Raw genomic sequence first — 22,688 nt, forward strand, 5'->3', positions numbered from 1 at the left:
TTCTAATTATTGCACATTCTAGAAGTAAAAGTGACTCCAGATTCAAGATTAAAGCACATAGACAAGGAAGGAAGACTTTTCTTTATTAGGGCAAGCATGAATAGGGATTAGGGAAATGTAGATTCAATGTTGGTGACAGGTCTCTCGACAAGCGGGAACGGTTCTACAGTTTTCATTTCAAACAGCAGTATTCAGTTTACAGACACTTTAGAAAGCCATTTAAAAACGTCTTAGGCAGATTAGAATGGTGAAAAGAATCTATCTAAATGTAGGGGAACAAATTTGCCTGGAAGTCTATTTTAAAACATTTTCTACCAAGTTTCAATCTTATAACTCCTCCGTGGAGATAGTTATTTTTCATTGCAATGTATAGCCAATCGAAAACTGATCGACTTTTGTTTAAAATATTTTTTTGTTAGATTATCGCAAGCAGTTAATTGAAAAATCGTGAAAAGTGTTACGTGGAACACCCTGTATAATTTAGGGATGGAAAATTCAAACGTTCTCTCTCTCTCTTTCTCTCTCTCACTGAAAAGATGCTAAAGAAACATTTGTAATTATCTTGCAATAGATTAGCAAAAAGCAGTGCACAGAAAAATTGTCTGACGTCACAAGAGGACTCCCAGGATTGCCGGATTAATATAAATAATTCTAACGATCATATCCACGGTTTGGATTGAATATTTCCTGCAAAGGGTAGTAGATTCATCTCGTACTATATTATGATTGTTAACGAGCTCGTCGTTAATGCTTGCATCAATAAACAAGATAAAAAATGGCCGCAGAAGCGCCTCAAACGAAGATAGGAAACCGTACGACGTTTTCTGAACGACGCTCACGCTTCGATGGTGATCCTAATTGCACCGCGTGCCGTGAAGGGTGCATGCAAACTTTCGCGTTCTCAATTTTATAATCTGTTGCTCATTTCAATTTCCCTAAGCTGCCGACTGCACAGGATAAACGAATCATGCGCAATCATGCTCCTCGTCTGTATGTCGTCATAAAAGAAGGAGCATAGATTGCCCTGATGAAGTCGTTTCCACATAATTAATCATCCTCCTAATACCGCGTATACGTTTATCAACATGTTTATCTTGTTTAGCGTTATCGTGTTGAAATTAATTGGACCGAAGATCTTCGGGAATATTATCGTCTGCATTCCTAATTTTATAAGAAATAAAACGAGGGCAATTAATTACTTGTGATTAGATTGCGAATTCCTCTGCAAATTTTTATAAAACTGAAATTTTTAACATTATACCAATGTGGCAGTTACGGAAGCGTATTTTAGAAATTTGTGTATGCCAAAAATTTATGAAGATCCTTAGTCTAATCGTGATGAAATTTATTTTGAAAACTGTCGTGTAAGAATTCATGGTACACATTTCTAATTGACTTATTAATATCTCGCATTAATACAAAATAGAATTTGTAATTACGTTTCATAAAGCAGCATTCATACGCAACGTGTCAAATGAAACTTAAAGGAGCACTACAGCAATATTTAGGTTGAAAATACATTTATGCTCGTAATCCACGATTCAGTCATACTCGGGAGAAAATTCTATCAGGGGAAGCAGTTTCGCGTCGTGATTTCCAGCTTTCACTATGAAATAAATACGAACTCGTTGTCGTGGTGGCAGGAAAACTAATTTAGGTAATGGGGTGCCGGGTTGCCTCGCGTTAGATCACAGAATTGTCAAGGGTTTCATTACGGAACTAATGTATTAAGATTTTTCTATAAACGAAGGCCACGGAGATGGGAAACTGCTATAAGGGTTATAGCATTCAATCAAAAACGTATTTTTCAGCACTACTAATTTCGTTAAAAAAGAAAAAAGCACTATGATAAATTTCGACTCATTTTAAAGCTCGAAGTCTCTACTTTCGCAGACCGTTATTTATTTTCATCTCTGTCGTGCATGTGTCACAATGTCACGTGACTAGTCCCGGTACTGGCACAGAGACGGTAACTTTTTCCGCTCAATTCCGAAATATTTAATGTTTCTAATTTAATTTCGATTTCTCCTAAATTTCTGTTTTCGTCAAATTTCCTTGAAAATTTTTTCGGGAACTTTCTACGTACATGCTGATTCCATTACCGCTTGAAAAGAGAATGGCGTCTTTTTGTATTTTCGAGGGGGATTCCTGTTTTCTTCGGTTATAAAAGGAATTTGAAACTCGATCGTTCTGGCCAGAAGAGAAAGCGAGCTAGCTAGGTCCTCTGAAGTAGGATGCGCAGAGGCGCCCATTAGCGAGCTGTTTGTATACTCCACCGTCGTGAAGGGTACTCTTTCGAAGCTACTTCATCTTCTGGTAAGGAGCTGACCTCGCCGAGCACGAGCTCCCATTGTCTCCGAAGTGAAGTACATCTTTGCTGGTCGGGAAGAAAAGAAGTTAATTCTATATGAACGTGTCTCTTTCGCGTTGTCACCTCCTTCCGTCGCCGTCGGATTCCTCTCCTTCCCACGTAAACACTTCAGAACGAGCGATACTAACGCACACCGACATACCGTGGATCCAAAAAGTATTTAAACTAGATATCAGATTCCCGAAAAATTTTTGACAATTAAATTGTGATCATTTCGTAAAAAACAAAACAGGACAATCATAAAGTCTAGACTAATTTGAAAGCTTGAAGCCTCTATTTTCGCGGAGCATCTTCCAAAAAATTCTGCAAATTCATACGTCTTCGAAAACTGCCGTGATTAATTTGATTGAGTATAATTACGTATGATGAGATTTCAAATAGCTACTTAATGTCGCAAAGAAAAGAATGATTTACTCAATGTAACATTTAGGGAATATTCTCGGAAAATGTTCGTATTTCCTCCTTTTTCTGAGCACTGTCAGAGTATTATCTCCACTCAGTGGTTGAGATTCGGACGAATTCAACGACCTTGAGCGAAATAAATAAAAATACAGCAGATTCTTAGTGCAACACTATCAAAAAAGTGTTTAGAAAAACTGTACATATGTGTTTTATGTTGCAGCAAATGTACAGGGTGTATGAAAATTGATATTAAATTTAAAATTTTATATGAAAATTCACCTCATGATCGGTGAAGATCTGTTAAAAAAAGTTTCCGCAAAATTGTCCTTGACCTTGAATCTCAAGGCCAAATTTTTTATATTAAATATCAATCAAAGAAAACTGCCGTGATTAATTTGATTGAGTATAATTATGTATGATGAGATTTCAAATAGCTACTTAATATCGCAAAGAAAAGAATGATTTACTCAATGTAACATTTAGGGAATATTCTCGGAAAATGTTGGTATTTCCTCCTTTTTCTGAGCACTGTCAGAGTGCTGTAAAACCGGACGTTGTGCGTGTAATGACGTAATATTTAGGTGAAAGCGTGTGAACGACGGCTAATTTCACCGTGTAACCCAGTAACAGCCACGTGTAAAGCATCGAAAACCACCCTTGACACAAGGCGAGCGCAAGATTGAAAGCCGCACGATCCGTGTACGGGGTGATCGAGGTAAACCCGGAAAATTCATTAGATAAAGAAAAGCAGTTCAAATTCCGCGAAAATATTTATTTATTATTTGATGTCATTTTCCATATGTACTGACCATATTCAAGTTGACAGACGTCAGTTGGAGCCAGTGTCGCCAGAAAGTGACCGAACCGTCACTCGAGGGGAATACAAGGTACCCCCCCTCTCTGATGACCAGAGTAATATGTGACACGTTGCGCGTGCGCGATGGAGACGCAACAACGACTGACATTTCGCAGTTTTTAGGTTATTGGTATCGTATCGTATCTGATCGTATCGTACCTATTATGTACATGTACCTACATAATAAAATGAATCATGTGGGTCGTTCTAAATAGAGACTGTAAACATTCTTTATTATAAATAAAATTAATTGTAACATGTGGGAGTTTCAGTCGTGAAGCGAAGGATGAATGCTTACTATATGTACAATTGAAAAAATCTTGAAGTCTGTATGTATGTAGTACTGAGTTACATTCCAGTAAAATCAATAAATCATAATATATTTTAACACTGTTAACCCTCATACGCTCCTCAAAAATAGTTGCATGAAAGAGACTGGGATAATAAATTCACTCATTTTTCTTCTACACGATAAATTGACAAATTATGTTTTATTTGTAACGTTACATTTTAAAGAAATACAACTCACAACATAGACATAAAGGGATCAATAATCACATAGTATGTGAAATAAGTAAATGGGTGAATTTTACGCGGCAATAACCTAAAACCTGCGAAATGTCATGTCATTGTTGCGTCCCCATCGCGCACGCGCAACGTGTCTTCCATTCGCCCCACTAAATCCCCGTCGCGCACGCGCAACGTGTCACATATTACTCTGGTCATCAGAGAGGGGGTACATCATTTCACCGCGACTCCCCCCATCTGGCGACACTGGTTGGAGCACCTACCATCAGGGATCAAAAACCTAACCCGAATCGGATTCGGTTCTCAATAACCCGCCGTAACCCGCGTAGCTTCGGTAACCGGTTACTAGATGGCCAACTGTAACCCGGTTAACTGGGTAAGAGCGGGTTACGGTTGGAAACCGTAACCCGAATCGGTTTCGGTTTTTGGTAACCCATGAAACACTGTAACCCATACTAAGAGCGGGTTTTAAGTACGCAAAGTTTGAACTTCTTTTCTTATTTATAATTATGCTTTGGTGCCAATCAGTTGAATTTATCTACAAATCGATTTTAAATAATATGAGGACAACTTATTATTGATAAAGAAATTTGGTAAAAGAAATTTGTATTTTAGGTAATTATGAAGAGTATGAATGTTGTGTGTTTCGGAAGGAACGTATATGTATACATATATAATAAGGCAATAATGAGCCAAGAATGCCTGGTATTATGGTATCGTCGTTGGAGCGTCGATTGGAAATTGTTTGACGCGGAACGGAAAACGAAACGAAGAAAAGATTTATCAACTGTTTTTCGATTTTTTATTGTTATGGGTTGCCCATCCATCCCATTCTTATTTCACACGTTGTGTTCACACGTTGTGTTGAAAACATTTATATTTATTCAGATTGTTTTTATTGTGTGTTCACGTTTAAATAGTGACATTATAGATGACATCATAATACATTGGACAAACGAATTCGATCTTTAATTTTGAAAATTATTGTTATTATCTAATAATCTAATTTAAAAAGCTCTTTTCAATATGATTATTACCTGAACCTGTTTATTTATAATACGTTAGCTATAAATACTTTACGATTCGGGTTATATTCCGTGAATCTCTATTTAATAGTGAGTAACCCGCTCCGAGCGGGTTAACCTGCTCTCTCTAAGATTTGAGAACCGTTCCCTCGAGGATAGTATGGGTTACAGGAGGTTACAGTAACCTTCCTTGGTTAACCGGGTTTGGGTTAGGGTTAGGCGTCGGGTTAGAATCCCTGCCTACCATAGTCGTCAGATTAAGACTTGTCTCCCCACGCTTCCACCACGTTTCGTCTCGCATGCGTCACGTGACTAATCGCCGGTACTGGCAGACGGAGAGTACCTGCACTCCTTTTCAGCTCCCAATAAGAGTAGGTACCTATTGAAAAATTATTTCGATAATAAAAAAGTTAATTCGAATAGACTCGGGAATCAGCCCTCTCAGAGATTTACAACGTTTTTGCGACACCCGGTATAAGTTGTGGAAGAGACCGAACGGGGGCTGCGTGAAAACCAACGAAAAAATCACGTGTCCTGCAAGCCGCACGCAAGGGTAGCCACCATTAGAGTTGCGAAACGCGAAACACTCGATGCTCACGCGAGCTGATCCTTTTGCGCGTATAATCCAATTTCCTCGTTTAGCCCAACATGGAAATTACGAAATTCCTCGGCGCAAATAACTACCCCCCGAAGTCGGTCAAACCGGCGGCCGGAATATTTTTCCGAACGTCTCTCCTTTCATTTTGAGCATGCAATTTAAACGGCTATTTTTAGAGCATGTATGCAAATGTTTCGAACATTTTTACCCCGCGATATCCTCGTTCACGTTTGTGAAACCTTTGAGTGAAAGGAATTCTGTTGTTCGCTAATCAGTTCTTGATATTTGTACAATATATAAAATTAATTTATCAGTCATCTTTTAATTGTGGATGTCACACAATAAAGCATATCATTTGCAAGTAGATTATACGGATCAATGGATATCTGGGTTTGTGAGTGAAAATTTTTAAAGTATTGAGAGAAGAGTTATTTCAAAATGGAATTCAGCTCTGCATAAAAATTCCAAATATGAAGCAATATCACAAATCATTCAAATTTTGTGAAACTGTTCGGTAACAAATAGAAATTGAAGATCTTAAAATTAAAACATAGTCCAACATCGAGCGATCATTTTTCATGTATAAATAAATTTTAAGTGATCAACATTACCAAATGTCTACCGATAGATGAAATGGAATCTATCTATCTATCAGATGATTGCATAAGTTCGTGCCCGATTTGAAAATAAAATTGAATGGTTAGATTTAAAGATTTGGTTAGAGATTGGTTAAATTAAAATTAAAAAAGTGGTTAAATTTTCTACAATTAGAAAAGAATGGTGACTATATCTATTATAATTGATTAATAAAGTTGTATTCTTTAAAATTTAACCATTAAATTTTATTTTCAAAGCGGGCACGAACTTATGCAATCATCTAATATCTCTACCACATATTTTTCAACAAAAATATTACCACTGTGAGATAAATTATCCTAAAAGTTTAAAAAATAATCTCTCTCAAAAATGTCGCGACAGTCGTCTTATCTTCTGCGTTTTAAACTTAATGTTGGTATAGTTCAAATTTTTATTGACTGCTACATAACAAAGAATGAATCTTGCACAGAAACGGGAGTAACACAGGCCGGCAAGAAAATCAAATCCTGAAAGTCCTCGTGAATTATATTCGACACTGTGTATGTGTGCGTGTGTATGCTGCAGTCGATATACCTTTATAAATGATTCCACATATCCTTTGACAAAACATTGAGAAAAAGAGGGAACCGTTGCCTTGTCTCGCAAGAGGATCTGCAATTTCGCGAGGGTGAACTCCTAGCCAGTGCTCCCCGCACTATATTTTCCTTTGGTAAACTTTGTCCGGGCGTAACTTCAATCCTGCGGAATTTTCACGCGCATTTATCTGCCACTATTCGCGCCAATTCAATTGAAACAGTCTTCCTAGTCAGTTTTTCAATTTTAGCGAAAGTTAGCATAGAATCTCTTCCGGCAATGGGAATATACCGTTGAATGGAAAATTGGGTTTTTCTCGAAAAATTCATTTATGGAAAATGATGGAATAAATTTTCTTGTCCGAGCATCCATTTACAGTTTTCTTTCGCTATAAGACGATGACTGGGGACCGGCTTCCGACTATTCTTGACATCGTTCTTCAGTGGGCTGAGAAGTTGTGGGTCCCCTTTTTTTTTGTTTAAGGGCGGTGAGGAAATGCATTTTACGCACACCCCCCCCCCCCCTTCAGGTGACGGTCGCTGGAGGGGGTAGTGTGGGGCTCACCTCGCCTGATAAAAACAAGAGGCGAAGGCATACTCACTAAAACCCCATCGCACAGGGGTGTAGTTACTCAATAGTTTTAAAGATATAAACAATTAAACTTTCATACCTTGCTGATATACCATGATTTGCTCAAGTTTTCGAAGTTCAATTATTTATATCTTTAAAACTATTGAGTAACTACACCTAATATTTTGTAGACATCATTAGGGATCCATATACATTAGGGGTCCTTTCCTTGTTAGGTTGTGGGTCCCCTGTTTTCTATTGGATCGTCATCTAGAGCAGGCTCGGGAAACTTGTTCCCCCACTACCAGTGTACCGGTTCCCCCACCATCAACTATTTCATATTATCTCCACTGTGTGGGTAACGTCACTCCTAATATCGAGGAGTAGAGCGATCTTCTTATTTCGAAACGAACATTCTTGTCTTATATCGAAAGAAAACTGTATATTAAAAATTACGGACAGTAAATTTAGTGTCCTCACTTTTACAAGATAACATTTACCGATAGTGCTCGGTAGGTTTGGTGTTAACTGGATGTTTGGCACATGTCATTGTCCTCCAAAGTTCTCGCACCTGGCTTCGAATTAGAGCTGCAGAATCGTTATTCATGTTCATGGGAACGCACGGGCCAGTAACCCGAAAAGATGGGCCAAGCATGTGCTGGCTCCAAGATGAAAGTCGTAGGGATCTGGCAACTGTTGGAAGATCTCAGAAGCCGACTCGATTCCACTAGATTTGGAGGTAAAATTGGAACAGACACCTGTGCTCAAAAACCGTCGAAGAACATGTGCGCTTCTTCTGTCCCTCCTTCTTTCTCTCCAGCTGATCCTGATCCACGCTCTCCTCGATCACTTCCTCGGGCTTTCTCTTTCTCCTCCTCTTCTTCTTCCTTTTCCGCCTAGGTCACTCGCTCCACTCTATAGCGGACAAATATCGACCCGACCGGCTCTATAAATAGACACGCGGGTCGTCGGCGGTATTTAGCATTTCACAACGAACTACTTACTTACTTGTGCGGTCTGCGTGCTCCGATGCACCGGACCATCAGGAGTTTAGGGGACCAACTCACGTAATGTGTTCCATATGAGTCCATTTTTGGCAGTTTTTTTTAAAGAAACCGTAGGACGTTAGCCTCCAAACTGTTAGCACCTATTCGATTCTATTTTATTCATTTTTAAATAAATTTATTTGTTCAACCCTCCCCGGGTCAATTTTGACCCGACTCTTGCGAAGTGTTTTATTTACGGAAAATACGTTTTTTAAAAAAAGTGAGCATTCCGTAAAGAAAATGTCCGAAGCATTTTGCACACGGTTATGTGGTCGTCTGTTAAACGTCCAACGTCCACCATTGTAATAAACTAATATCCAGCAAACGGAGCATGGACCACATGTTGCTCGCGTGTGTCCATATTGTAGAAGGGACAATTTCAGAAGCAGCTAACACCGCCGCCATAAATACAACGGCCACCGGACAACGGAGTTAACGTGCAGCAAATTCGCTCTCCCCACACGCAATTTTACTTTGGTTAACTAGTACATCTGGTTACGTTACTGCTGCCGGGTAAATTGGTTAAGACCCGAGGGGATAATCCCTTGGCCGCTGTAATAACCAGCTTTGTTAACCGCTTCTGTTAAAGTGTGACGTAAACGGCAATCGTGACTGGTAAATATGGAGATTTATAACAACGACGGTCGGATCGTGTTTTGAGGGAGTAGACTCCTTGTTTCAGGATTGCAAGGGTGCGGGATCCGTGTTCTCATCTCTTGGTAATACAAAAACGGGGGTTTTCAGTAGTCAAAAACGCTAGATAAAAGATCGATCTAGGGCGCTATCGCCCTTAAAAGTCCTACTTTTTCGTTTACGAGGCGCAATTTGCATTATTTGTGTATTTTCATAGCTACATGCTGTCGAATAATGCAAATTACGCCTCGTAAATGAAAAAAATGGGACTTTTAAGGACGATAGCACCCCAGATCGATCTTCTATCTAGCGTTTTTGTCTACTGACAAATCCCATTTTTGTATTAACGAGAAATGAGAACGCGAATCTCGCATCCTTGCAATCCTCTTTTTTTTGTTTCAGGGCGGTGGGGAAATGCTGTTATGCACAACCCCCCAAAGATGAAGTTCAGGGGGTAGTGTGGGGCTCGGCTCCCCCTTAGATGGAAATTGGGGGAACGGGACTATCTCCCTACCCATACCCAGAGTTGTGCAGAATTACAATTGAATTACTACAGAAATTATAATTACATCGTAATTCAGTGTTATACATACAGGGTGCGCCGTCTGTAGGTACCATATGTTAAACGCTAAAACAATTGCTATTCGTAAACATTCCGGAGAATATTCTAGCGTATTTGACAGCTCATTTCATACCATTATTCACCATGAATAACTTAACACCAGCACAATGACTCTCCTCAGAAGATTGTTCCCGAATCGCTTAATCTCGAAAAATGGCGATTACAATTGGCCTCCACGTTCGCCGGATTTGACGCCTCCAGACTGCTCCAGACTTTTTTCTGTGGGGATATTTAAAGTCAAAAGTTTATGTTGGCGCGCCGCGGTCCCTCCAGGAGCTGAAAGATGCAATCCGTAAGGAAATAACGGAAATAATGCCCGAAACGTTGCAAAAAGTTATGGGAAATGCCCAAAAACGAGCATTTCTTTGCGTCGTTCATAAAGGTGATTACTTGCCCGACGTTGTATTTAAAAAATGAATTTTTTGTATTGGTATAAACCAAAGTAAATAAATATCGCAAACCGAACTCGATTTAATTACGTTTTCACTATTTTATAAGCATTTAACATATGGTACCTACAAATGGCGCACCCTGTATATTGTAATTTATTAAACTCCTATTTAAACTCCTACTTTAGCCGTTAATTGCGGTTAACGATTACATTCTTCTAAATTGTAATCGTAAATCGGATAATCGATTAATGATTAACTGCTAACATTTCTGAAATGAAATACGGAACCAAAAGTGTATGCATACCGAAAAAAATGTAAACTGAGTTTTTGTTGAGATATATTTCTGTCAATTCTCCATCTCCGCTCTCTGTCTCTCTCTCTCTCTCCCAACTTATTACAATTATATGGATAGACCGTGTGGCGATTAACTTCAACAATTGATTATATCAGTCTCCGATTTTTCGATGGTTTCTTTTTTTAATCAACGATTGACGATTAACTTCATCAATCGATTGAATCAATTGTCCATTTTTCAATGATTGTCTTTTTCAATCGTACACATTTAATCAATTAATCTTGGTTAAAATTTTAATTGATTAATCCCCAACTCCGCTCGGAGAACATTGTCGCAAAGGAAAAAATTACCTGCACATTATCTCCGGTATCACCCCGTTCAAAGAACTAGTCTATAGAAATGTATTTTTTCTTACACCACTTTTGCATTAAACAATTTGTATATGTATTGTCGTGCATACTGTTTACACATTGTAAACTAGCTTTATCTCTTGGCGTTTACACAGACGCTGACAGAATCAGAAAAATTCATCAACAGGTACTAGAAATTACACTTACCACTGATAATAATGAATCATGGCATGCACGTCATAATATTTGCACTAGGTGATTCTGTAATGATTAAACTAGTTCGCACTCCAACGCGATTCGCAAACTAGCCGCTGCAAATAGAACGTTATTATAGATTTACGAAACACATAAATCTCTTTTCGCGACAGCGATGCGATGTTCACAGAAGTTTGTACTTTTAATCGATTCGATTCTGCATCGGACTTGAAATAAACCTTTGAAATAAACTTCTGCTCGAGCGGCTATTCAAGGAAATTTTTTGCCTTATTTATTGCCGGAATTTTTGAAATACTTTTTGTCCCTATTTAGAATTTTATTTCTCATTTCCATCGAGATCACGGAAACTGTCCGAATTTTTTGATATTATGTATTTAATACTTCCTCAATATTAAAAAAAAAAAAATAGATTTTTATGAATTTTAGAAACGTATAAAATAATTGGAACGCACCGCGGCTTTATTCTTTTTCTCATTTCCATTATTGATGGAAATCGAATTGTCCCAACGTTTCGATAATGTTTAATACTCACTCAACATTTTTCACGGAGGGCATGCAGACTTTTATGAATTTTATAAACATATGAAATAATTGACAATTTCATTTTACTTCGCTTTTCCATTAGTGAAGAAAATCGAATTATATTTTAGTTTGTGGTTCTTGGAAATGGAATTGTTGTCAAAATTCTCACCCTCTGTTACTAAACGTTAGTTGAAATACACTGTGACTGTATATCGAGATATTGCTGTGCCTTCTTGATCCACGTCTCTTTGTTAGCTCCGGTAATAGGTGATCCACTTGCATTTTTAATTTGTTAAGTGAAGAACTTTTGTGTCCGACTATATGGCAAAAAGGTTGCTCTTCTGTTCAGGGTCTATTTTTGCTACTGCCATTCGAAATGGGAAATGTCCAACCACATACATCGCACATAATTGTGGCAAGGGCGGTCGATCGATTTATCCTTCGGCAAACAGCGCGTCGTGTTTTTCATATAACGTTTGCTCGCCGCGCCGGTTGCTCCGCGCGCTTCTGAATATTTAATAATTTTCAATTAACCCGTTCCGTAAGTTAATAAAACTTTTCTCATCTGCATTCGGGAGCATAAAAGGCGGTGGAAGTCACCGAGGAACCGGCTCCTCGTCCTGAATAAACCGCGTTTAACCCGTTTCGTGCGGACTATACAGGGTGCACCAGTTAATGTAACTGTTACTATTATGTTCCTCATTTTAAACGGTGTCCTACCTAACTCGAACGGCTTCAGTACCCCAGTTATTGTTGGTAATAGATGAAAAATTTCACAGAAATATATGATCACGTTGAAATATGGAATTAAATATTGCTATTCTTTAGGATCTAAGAAAGTGTACGTCCACCATTATTTGTTGGCAAAATTGTATGGGAAAGTTCTAAAAAAGACCATGTGTTTTTATTCTCTCCACTCAGTGGTTGAGATTCGGACGAATTCAACGACCTTGAGCGAAATAAATAAAAATACAGCAGATTCTTAGTGCAACACTATCAAAAAAGTGTTTAGAAAAACTGTACATATGTGTTTTATGTTGCAGCAGATGTACAGGGTGTATGAAAATTGATATTAAATTTAAAATTTTATATGAAAATTCACCTCATGATCGGTGAAGATCTGTTAAAAAAAGTTTCCGCAAAATTGTCCTTGACCTTGAATCTCAAGGCCAAATTTTTTATATTAAATATCAATCAAAGCAAAGCAATCAAATTCACGATAGTGGGGGTCACTCGAACTGTATGCATGTGGTCTTTAACGCTGTAGCGGTGTGTTTTCATTCTCGTCATGACCGTTTTTATGTCAACAACTAGCCTTCTATGAATAAAATTCATCTTACAGCCGACAAAACTTGTGCATCAATTTCTAGCAGAACGGTTGAGTTTTGACCCATGGTTCCCCCTTTGACACTTTGCATATCCCCGTGATGCGTAGAATACAATGCAATAATAAAAAAATTTGACCCTGAAATTCAAGGTCAAGGACAATTTTGCGGCAACTTTTTTTAACAGATCTTCACCGATCATGAAGTGTAGAATCACGCTATGGTGGTCGTGGCATATAATTTTCATACACCCTGTATAGGGTGTCACAAAATTATATGTCGTAGTCACCATAGCGCGATTCTACATCCCCGATTTAGTCGAAAATGACGTAAGAAACACCCCTCAAAATTGACCTCGAACGTGAAAAACAAGGTTAAAAAACCAACATTTTTTTTAAGGATTAAGATTTTTTAAATTTTTGTACCAAAATTTCCTTTTAAGGTTTAAGATTGTAGATTTTAAAAGAAAATTTTGGTATAAAAATTTAAAAAATCTTAATCCTTAAAAAAATTGTTGATTTCATTACCTTGTTTTTCACGTTCAAGGTCAATTATGCGGGGGGTTTCTTACATCATTTTCAACTAAATCGGGGGTGTAGAATCGCGCTATGGTGTCCACGACATATAATTTTGTAACACCCTGTACAAGTGATCGTCTATCTACTACCATAAAAACTGCATATTCAGTTCTTCGAGAACAACCTAACTCGGGGTAATTCTACATGAGAAAATGGCTAAAAAAAATGTGGAATAAATAATTCCTCGTCAAGAAATATTTAAAATACTATTTAAGACAAAGTTCAAATATTTTATTATATGTTTTACATGATCGAAATAAGAATATTTTGTTCTGTGCTTCAGATTATCAAAATCAAAATATTTTATTGCATGTTTTAGATCATCGGAACAAAAATATTTTATTTGTGGAAACGATTATTTGAAATAGTGATTGAATTGTGTTTCCCCAAAATTTTTCTCAGCTCTGGAATTGCTTGCGTGACATCGTCAATTTTTCCAAGTTTTGCGACTAGCGTTGTTGATTAGTTTGACATCCGAATAGTGGATGGTTCACCCGTTATAACTGGGTGTCCTCGATCCTCCGAGTCCTCGTGGCCCGATACCTTTCCACTGACTTATCTTTCCTGAAACAAGCGGCCCCGGGTTGGTTGAACGCTTCCAGAAGAGGTCGCCGAAGCCGCGTGGGTGGATGTTAACGCGAAGAAAACTCAGCCGGGATGCACCGAGCCGAGCGAATACGAAACGGCGAAACTTTCGCAACCGTGAACGGCGGGAGAGCTCTTTCGTAAACGGAAGACTGGGAACAGTTCGACGATGATCCACCGGAGACGAGAGGATGAATGAAAACTCTCCCAGCGAACTTTCCGTCTTCCGGAGCTATTTGAAGACGTCGGGCCTGTTTAAATCTCAATAAAACAGTGTCGCCCGGATTAACGCGGTCGCCTTGATACTCCACTCGACTACTTAGCGAATCATGCATACTGTGTGGTCCTGAGAAAACTTCTCATCCAAATATCCCGACAGTATCACGTTTCAGAAGTGAACGTCTAATGCTTCGTACAGACTAGAACATTTCGACGAACCGCGCCGCGAACAGCGCCTTGAACCTTGCTGCGAACCGCACATTTCAACGAACATTTCGACGAACGTCATTGGGCTGCGCGATGATGCTGTTACTGTCAAGAGACACACATTTTATTCAATATCGAGAGAAATAGAGTTCTTATAGAAAAAGTTTGAGGCAACCTCGCTAAAACCCGGGAATTCCCGAATCCCGATGCCGGGAACGAGATGGGAAGCCTCGTATCATGTCGGAACGGGATCCCAAAAATCCTGAGTTTTTTCAGAGAATATTCGGGATTTCCGGTGGTGTTCGGGTTTCCCGTGAATTTTTTCGGGATTTCTGCAGGGGTGTGCAAGATTACCGAAAATGTTCAGAATTCGCGTAAAATATCAGGGAAAAAATGCAATGTTTTCATAGCAAGGGCATCTTTAATAATTTGAGACAAATTATAATTTAATTTAATTTACTACAATATATAATTTAAATCACCGATGTCTTTGTTTATAAATTTATGTATATTTCTTGACATTTATAAATTATATTATGAATACTTAGGATATGCTATCTGTCCTGCAAACAGATTTGTAAGTGCCAGCCCGTTCGGGTTCGTGCGCGCAAACATGCGCGCGGCGGCGTTCATGGCACCGTTCGTGGCACCGTTCGTCGAAATGTTCGTCGAAATGTTCGCCAAAATGCGCGCGGCGGCGTTCCCATAGCTGATGGATCGACCGTTCGCGTGAATGCGTGCCGAAATGCGCGCGGCGAAGTTCGTGGCGGCGTTCGTGGCAACGTTCGTCGAAATGTTCGTCGAAATGTTCGCCGAAATGTTCGCCGAAATGTTCGCCGAAATGTTCGTCGAAATGTCATAAAATATCCAAATATTCAAGTCATTTAATCTCGAATCTGATGCTTCGTAGAGACCTGAACATTACATCTAAATAAAGTGCCAACATTTTCTGTATTTCTTTGTGCAGTATATACCGCTGCAGCTCCCATAGTTGTTCGCAAGAAAATCTGGAAATAACACAAATCCGTTCCGATCGCCATTCGTCGAAACGTTCGTCGAAATGTTTGTCGAAATGCGCGGTTTGCGGCGCAGTTCGTCGGAATGTTCTAGTCTGTACGAAGCATAATACCAGAGATCCGAAATAATTATTTTCAAAATATCTTTGGAAAAAGTCACCGAGTGATAATTAATAATCATTTATCAATGCCAGTTATCAATAAAAATTTAATTTTCACCGTTTCCATTAGGCATTTTACAATAACAAAATACCCAAAAAAATTCATTTCAATTCAATTATTATCCCTTTTATTTGGGGCCTGCCACGAGTCCAGTACACTACAGGGTTTTCCATTAAGAAGCGATATTTTAAATTACAATTAACAACTTTTTTACAATATTTTACTGTTTTACAATTCTGCTAACCACGTGTCGAAGAGTGACAACTCTAATCTTCACAAATAAAACAATGTTAAATGACACCTCTCGATGGAAGACCCTTCATTTTGTTTGTGCAAAGTATTATACCAATTAAGGATGTTCTGGAGGTACAATGGGAGACAAAAGTACAAGAAATTCGAAATCCATCAATACATGGCAATGAAAGCCATTCATGAGTATATTTTGCATTAAACTTTTGCGAATACTGTACCCTCTGTAGCTATATTCAGTGGTCTACACTTGTCGCGTTTCCATGCTAGTGAGAGACAACACGATAAATTTGACGTTTCGTAACAGTTTATAATTTTTTTGCTCTGTAACTGTTTAGTGAGTCCTAATAAATTTTGAACATAATTAATTGCATAATTTTTACTACATATATATAAAAAAACTGGAGTTTCTAGTTGCGTTTTTCAACGTTTACATAGGGTTTGAAGTGGCATTTTATGAATTCTCCATAAGAAGGCGTGTTAAAATGTGCAAACTTTAAGTTGCTATAATTCTCAAACGGTGCAGTGAATCGAACCCAAACTTTGGTAATTGCATTAATTTAGTAAGAATTATATCTTGTCAAATTTTCAAAAAATTTGTTGCGTTTTTATATACCTACAGAACATCCTTGAGGGTAAACAGTGTTCCACCATTTTGTCCAGTGATCCAGCTGACATGATCAACCGTGACCGAACGTGATTTACCATTTCGGTGTTAAATATAACTCATAGTGCGTCCAGCGTGTCGAAAACTTTCATCGATCTCGAAGCAAAGCGGTCGCCGAGTTTGCAATCCCGTGCAACCGGACCTCCGAATGCAAAGGGCAGGAGGCATGCATTATTCATGGCCTGAAAGTGGCAAGTGTTCGAATACTTTTGCGAGCCAGTGTAGTTTGATTTTTTAGGGCAGTTCGATACTGTTTCGACGTAGGAACCGTGGTCCCCTTCTTCTTTTTTTTTTCCATTACTCACCCCTAAAGCTGCGCAAGCACACCCTTTAGCTTCCGGTTGCCAGCGAGTTCCTGCCCGAATTTCTTTCCGCCGCGCCCCGGGAACGAGAATTAATCGATTCTAAAGGGAAGCCCTCGCGTCCATTCATTTCTTCTGAATGACTCGTGACCGGAAAGAACTTGTCCCGCGGAACGACCATAAAGCCCACGTGCCGTGGCCGTGGGCTGACAGTTATTTCTGAACGACCGCCGGAATTAGAGAGGATCATCCAAAGCATTGATTCAAACACCATGATCATAAAGTCTCTTTAACACTATACAGGGTGGTTCACCTAAACGTAGCCACCTCACTATCTCCTTTATTTGTGATGACTAGACTGCGGGTCTTCATGCAAAATCAAAATTGTATAGACATTGGGACCAAGTACGAATTTATTTCTCTCTGTAGTGGCTTTATTAAGCTGTAGGAAATCTATTGATACTCTTACATTCTTGTAATCTCTTTATTTTTCGAAATTACACTCACCCATTTTTGTCATAAATGCATAAAATCCGCAGTCTAGTGATGACATAACAAATATTTTCAATTCGATGGAAACGGTATCACAAATTCACAAGGTTATCAATGTTGTTTTTTCTCATTCAAAGATGATTTTCATATTCGAAGACGATTTTTATATATATATATTTTATATATTATTTTATATATTATTTTATATATTATTTTATATTATTTTATATATATTTTATATATTATTATATATATTTATATATATATATATATATATATACTGTTGTTTTTGAAAACGCGAAGAAACTTTATTACCCAAAGTTGTTCAGAATAAAGGATAATACAGTATGGCTGTAACAGTTATCTTGTAGGTGAAAAGATTTTGGAGATTTGAAGGTCACTTCCATTTTTTTGAAATAGGAACATATATTTTTCTATGCACTATTCGACGCAGCTCGTCATTCTCTATAAAACTGTATAGACCTATGTACGTCAAAAAATGATTAATTTAAGAGATATTTCAATTTTTAAGAACTGTAATATCTACTGTTAACTGATCAAGTTTAGAATACTTTGGAGAATTCCAGATATTTAATAAGAGGAGAATCGTATCAATCTTATATTATCACTATAACTAATTTATATACCCTAATCGGTTCCATATATATTATTACTCATGCAAAACCGAGGCTTATAGTTTTTACTGTCAATACATTTCTATATTGTATCCGCCATTTTCATAAATAATGCCGTTATTGGACCCTAACCTTCAATGTGAAATATTAATTCTTAATTCACGGATTCTTTATTTATTTAATAGCCGAGTAATTTTTCGTGCTTTGACTTGAGACGAATTCGTTATTTGATCACGAATTTTTTATTAAATCGCTAAAATCAGAACATATTTATGTTTGCGACCGAACGAATTATGTTACAACCCAATAATTTATTGTAATGTATTCCACAAATATGTAAATGCTTGAATAACATATGACTGAGTACATCTGTCAATTACTCTTGCCCTGTTAAAAAATACTTATAAAAAGATTTTGCATGTATCTATCCGATGAACCATGACCTCCGCAGGGTTAAATCGAGACAGTTAAGTGCACGTGCACCCGATGAATATTTAACATGATCGCTGCCATCATTTGTTTCGATAACGGTCTTCGTAGGCAATATTTTATTCGGCTCAACACGTCATGAAACAGGAACAAAAATTAAACAATCGATAAGTGAAATATTAAAAATCTTTAATAAATTTAAAAGAATGGACAAGCTACGCGCTGCTGCGTAAATAAATAAGAACAATAAAAGGAATAAGTAATGATACATTGGGAAGTTAAACGACGCTAATTACGAATCATGAAACATTAAAATGTACAGTGTTTGTGGGTCCGCGTAGCCTTTACCGGGGTCAGCTATACAATTTTGACATCAACAGATATTTTTGCTAAGAAAAAAAAAAATACAAAAAAGGTCATTCAAATCAATTTCATGTTCAAAATGTTTTCACATTTTCATGTTTCAAATTAAGTGTCAAGAGCTACGTAAAATGCTTAGGGTTGGGATGGGATCCGCAAAAATAATGTTGTTCAAGAGGGGGGCCCCGGACTACATAAGTTTAAGAACCACTGATCTATAGGATTATGTCAATGGTGAGTAATTTCGTAATTATTGTGTTTTTAATACAATAAGTGATTTTAGTAAATATTCACGAATTAAAATGGCCAATTAGAAAAACCTTTCATATTTACAGTTCAGAATATTTATTCAAAATTCGTAAATGCATAATGAATATCTGTAAACGTGTATCAACGCCGACCTTCGCCGTGAAATATTAATTCTTACATTTATTTTTAATCGTCGATGTATTGTCAATAGTTTTCTATGATCGTTTTCTATTTCTTGGATAATTCATGGAGCCTTTATTTATTCCTTACTCGAATAATCTCTGCTTCGTCTTGAGGGAAATTTCTCGTATTATACTCCACCTTTGTGAACAGCATTTGGATCTTTCACATCTGAAAGAATAAAGTGAAAATTTAAAATATTTGTCATGGCTACGAAGAAAGAGGTTCTCTGTGAAAATATTAATTTTTAAATCATACAGGGGTTGAAATTTTATTAGTAGGGGTCCGAAGTGTGTATAAAAATTAGACTGCGGATCCTCGTGCAAAATAAAAATTGTATGCATCGATTGCAAAAAATAGAAACCAAATTGCATGTTATTTTTCCCCTTAATTATCTTAATAGAGGAAAAATCATATATTGACATCTTCAATTTTAAAAATATTCCACCAATTTTTAATTTCATCTACTCAATTTTGCTATAAATGCATAAAGATCCGCACTCTAGTAATAATACGCAACATTTGAGAATTTTTGCTGGAGAATGTTTATACATATTCAATCAAGTTGCAGAATTTTAATCAGAAAGAAAATCATCCCTTCCAAGGAAGTGCAACATTATTGGGACACTCGGTATATTCCAAGAAATACATAAATAATATGTGGAACATTTTTGGTCGTTTGTAGATTTATTGTAATTTTTTTATATTTAACTGGCTGTATTGCAAATGTCGACGGTAGGATTTAGCGTGACAGACTGTACTGTGCTGACACATTTATTTGGCGTGACGTAATATGTAACTTCGTTTACACAGTTCAATTTCGTGGTCTTTGTATTTGATAAAGCTCACGAGCTTAACATGATGAATAGGGTTCAACTGATAAATGACTTCTGGTCGAAGGATTCGAGCAACCTTTTGGCGGCTGTAACATAAAGCTAGCTGAGTGGCAACCGATATAAAAGTAGGATTACTGGCTCATATCTCGCGGTCCTTGCCACCAATCACGACTTTATTCTGCGGGAGAAATTAAAAACGTAGAGAACGGGAAAGTAGAAAGCTTTTTCTTGAAATTAACAATACAGTAGTTCGCTTTTCCTTCTTGCAATCGGCTGCAATGCTATTATTCAGAGTTAGGCAAAATGTAAGCCGATTGCGACCATTGGTACAAATCGAAATGTAGCTACGTACAGTGGCGAGAATATAAATAGGGAAATTTATTTGCAATTATAAAGGGTGTCTCAGCTGAAGGAGGCCACCTAAATATCTCCTTTATTTTTAATGACACAAGAAATATTTATAGCATAATTTCAATGGTATCGAAGGAGGAATATCATAGAAGAACAATTTCTTTTGTCCGGTTATCTTTTCATAGTTTTTTCAAGGTCATCGTTATTTTTTTATCGGGAAAACTTATTTTTTTTTATTCCATCTTATAGCGGCTGAAAAGATACATTTAAATATGCTTAAGTCATTAACAAGATGGAATAAAAAAAAATAAACGTTCCCTTATAAAAAATAACGATGACTTTGTAAAAACTATGAAAAAATAACCGGACAAAAAAAATTGTTCTTCTATGATATTCCTCCCTCGAAACCATTTAAATTATGCCAAAAATATCTTTTTTGTGCCATTAAAAACAAAGGAGATATTTAGGTGGCCCCCTTCAGCTGAGACCCCCTGTATAACACGATATCTCTGGACAAGGCAACAATGAGTGAAAGTCATTTTCACTGATGAATCCAAATTCAATCCCTTCGGATCAGATGGAAGATGTTATGTAAGACGTCAAGTAGGTGAAGGATTTGATAGAAGATGCTGGAAGTCGACCGTTAAAGGAGGAGGAGGAGGTTCTGTAATGGTTTGGGACGGTATGACTATAAACGGTTCTGGTCCAATTTTCAATATCAATATGTTGACATCCTGAATGAACATTTAATTCCTTTTACTCAAGAAAATATGCCAGAACATTGGATATTTCAAGCAGATAACGATTCCAAACACACGTCTCAAAAGGCGAAGCGGTTTTTGGAAGAGCATAATGTTAACGTTATGCGTTGGTCAGGGATCAAAAACCTAACCCGAATCGGATTCGGTTCTCAATAACCCGCTGTAACCCGCGTAGCTTCGGTAACCGGTTACTAGATGGCCAACTGTAACCCGGTTAACCGGGTAAGAGCGGGTTACGGTTGGAAACCGTAACCCGAATCGGTTTCGGTTTTTGGTAACCCATGAAACACTGTAACCCACACTAAGAGCGGGTTTTGAGTACGCAAAGTTTGAACTTCTTTTCTTATTTATAATTATGCTTTGGTGCCAATCAGTTGAATTTATCTACAAATCGATTTTAAATAATATGAGGACAACTTATTATTGATAAAGAAATTTGGTAAAAGAAATTTGTATTTTAGGTAATTATGAAGAGTATGAATGTTGTGTGTTTCGGAAGGAACGTATATGTGTACATATATAATAAGGCAATAATGAGCCAAGAATGCCTGGTATTATGGTATCGTTGTTGGAGCGTCGATTGGCAATTGTTTGACGCGGAACGGAAAACGAAACGAAGAAAAGATTTATCAACTGTTTTTCGATTTTTTATTGTTATGGGTTGCCCATCCATCCCATTCTTATTTCACACGTTGTGTTGAAAACATTTATATTTATTCAGATTGTTTTTATTGTGTGTTCACGTTTAAATAGTGACATTATAGGTGACATCATAATACTTCGGACAAACGAATTCGATCTTTAATTTTGAAAATTATTGTTATTATCTAATAATCTAATTTAAAAAGCTCTTTTCAATATGATTATTACCTGAACCTGTTTATTTATAATACGTTAGCTATAAATACTTTACGATTCGGGTTATATTCCGTGAATCTCTATTTAATAGTGAGTAACCCGCTCCGAGCGGGTTAACCTGCTCTCTCTAAGATTTGAGAACCGTTCCCTAGAGGATAGTATGGGTTACAGCGGGTTACAGTAACCTTCCTTGGTTAACCGGGTTTGGGTTAGGGTTAGGCGTCGGCTTAGAATCCCTGGTGTTGGTCATCACAGTCCATTCATAAAGAAGTTATTCTCATTTAAAGTGGTGTGATCAGTTTTGCTCCTCTAACTGTAGAGTTCACTACAATTAATAAATAACATTCATGGGTGAACACTATATATTTAGTTTAAACATTACAACGATATAATAATATGTAATAGTTATGTTGCGCACAATCACATCAATCTATATAATCGATTCCCCCGTCGTGTGAACGCACCATGCGGACTACAGTAATATTGGTAATATTGGTTTAGTAGTACTATGTTAGTAGTACTCCTTTGTTTCTGCTCTACATTTTTTTTTCAGGCACAGTATTGTTACGCAATTAGCAATGCCATTAGGAATCGAATGGATTAATGGAGAACTGAAAAAATTATGAACATC

At 37.4% G+C, this 22,688-nt stretch overlaps 1 long non-coding RNA gene across 1 annotated transcript in view; it reads right to left on the reverse strand.

Annotated features, from left to right (window-relative positions):
- The window catches only part of LOC143218158 (uncharacterized), a 35,271-nt gene extending 15,866 nt beyond the window's left edge, over positions 1–19,405 (reverse strand). Inside the window, exon 1 of the long non-coding RNA XR_013010990.1 lies at positions 19,342–19,405. This is a non-coding gene — a long non-coding RNA (uncharacterized LOC143218158). The remainder of the gene's footprint in view (positions 1–19,341) is intronic.
- Between the last annotated feature and the right edge of the window lie 3,283 nt (positions 19,406–22,688).

Source organism: Lasioglossum baleicum, chromosome 18 (assembly GCF_051020765.1).
Source record: "Lasioglossum baleicum chromosome 18, iyLasBale1, whole genome shotgun sequence".
In the NCBI taxonomy this organism is placed as follows: Eukaryota; Metazoa; Arthropoda; class Insecta; order Hymenoptera; family Halictidae; genus Lasioglossum; species Lasioglossum baleicum.